This window comes from Olea europaea, unplaced genomic scaffold, assembly GCF_002742605.1.
Source record: "Olea europaea var. sylvestris unplaced genomic scaffold, O_europaea_v1 scaffold3492, whole genome shotgun sequence".
NCBI classification, from domain to species: domain Eukaryota; kingdom Viridiplantae; phylum Streptophyta; class Magnoliopsida; order Lamiales; family Oleaceae; genus Olea; species Olea europaea.
Window position 1 is genome coordinate 38,648 of NW_019254031.1, and position 2,172 is coordinate 40,819.

Consider the following 2,172-nt stretch of genomic DNA (forward strand, 5'->3'; position numbering starts at 1 on the left):
TAAGGCAGCAGCTTGCTGCCTTTTAAGGCAGCGAACTGCTGCCTGTTTTGCCTTAAATTTTAATTTTTTTTTTATTTTATAAAAAGCTCGTGAGCTCACGGGCCGGCTCGGGCAAAGCCCGTGTCCTCAAAATGGGGCTCGACCCGAGCTTAGGCTCGGGTCTACCGAGCCCCGAGCCCCGAGCCGAGCTGGCTCGGGCTTTTCTCGAGCCGAGCCACGGGCGGTTCGAGCCCGATTGCCATCCCTACTTGTCCAAGAAGCAGGCTTGTTTTTTAAAAGAATGTACTATTAAAAATAGACAAAAAAAAAAAATTCTCGCAAATTGAAGAACGCACAGGATTCTCTAGGCTCATGGGATCAAAGATAAAGAAGCACTCTCTTGAGAGGGGCGGCAAGAGAAGTTGAACCTACATAGCGAAAAGGGCGATATCATCTCGCGCACGTGCAATCCCCTTTATGCCCATCCGCCTAATGTGCTGAATTGGCTCATGATGTTCAGAGTATTCCCAAGGAGCCTCACTAATCAAGCTATGGAATGGTACTACACTCAATTCAATTTTTTGTCCCCTTGTCGAAAAGTATTTAAATTTTTTTAAGATTGTGTGATTAGAAAATAAGAAAAGTTATTGAATTTTTGTATAATATTATTTTATGTGAGAATGTATGATTAATAATGAGTTTTTAAAAAATATATCTTTTAAAAAATAGAGCTCAAACAGGAGCTAAAAGTGTCTACCAAATGTAAAATCAATATTCTAAATAAAAATTTTAGAGCACTGTTTGTTGACAATAGAAAATAAAATATATGCACAATAATCTTACCGTGTCACGTGCATCCCACTTTATTACATAGTAGTATATAGTAAAAGGGTGATACTAGTTACATAAGAACGGATCATGTACATCTAAAAAAATATTTTAAAAATTTCAAATATTAAGTGTTTGTTTGTCTAAAACATAATCTCCTTATAATTTAGGGAGCAGCTATTTTAATACACCATTTTTATATATTCATCTCATTCTAAATCTATCATATTCAGTATTTTAAAATGTGTCCATAATCTCCTTATAATTTAGGGAGTAGCTATTTTAATATACCATTTTTATATATTCATCTCATTCTGAATCTATCATATTCAGTATTTTAAAATGTGTACATATGCTTTGTATATATACTTGCATATGTTCAATGTTTTCAAAACTCCTCACATATGGAGTATGTGCATGATAATGCAGTCAACCCATTTTGTTGACCACATATACATGCTTATATGTCAAAATTTGTGTTAAAATTGTGTCAAAATTAACCTAGCAAAAGCTCAACCCATTTTTATAACTTAAGAAAGCAAATTGAGTCCAACAAACATCAAATTAACCCAAATCACCCAACTCATGAATTACAATCTGTAGAATTTTAGCATTTAGAAAAATAAAATTAAAAACAAATTTTGGATAGAATTGCAAACTATCTACGCCGAGCTCAAGCTTCCTTCTTTGATCTTCCTATAGTTTTACTAGCAGATGACAATTTTCGACTATTGATGATTATGATGATGAAGGGGTTGACAATAATATCTTATTATCTACAAGAGGTAATAGAAAATCTCGAGTTGAAATAAGGGAGTTCGATGAGAATGATTTTGCATTGAATAACACGGAAAATAACTTGGATAAAGAAAATGAGATTAAATTTGAATTGATAAATAGTTAGACCAGATTTATGGTATTTTAAAGCTAGCGTTCATGTTTATTTAATTGCAAGAATTAATTACCAAGTAATTATAGTATTCATAATTTTGAACAATATATTTTTTGTTAAAAACTTGAAGAATATGTATAAAAATCAAAATTGTGGTATCTATGATTTTGAGCATTTTTTTTTAACTTAAAGAATATGTATAAAGTGCAAAAAATGCATTATTTTATTTATTTATTATTTTAGAATATTTAAAATAATATTAAATATGGAAACGCATAATTACACTTGGGCACTCGTATGCTTATAATGTTTGATACTCAATAGTAACGTATTGCCACTTATTAAGCATTTTAGAAACCTTGATCCTATTAGAATTTCAATTTTTTTTAAAAAAAAAATTATTATTTTAATTCACGTCACATTTCAATATTACCCTTATTAAATTCATTTTATTAAACACTATTATATATGTA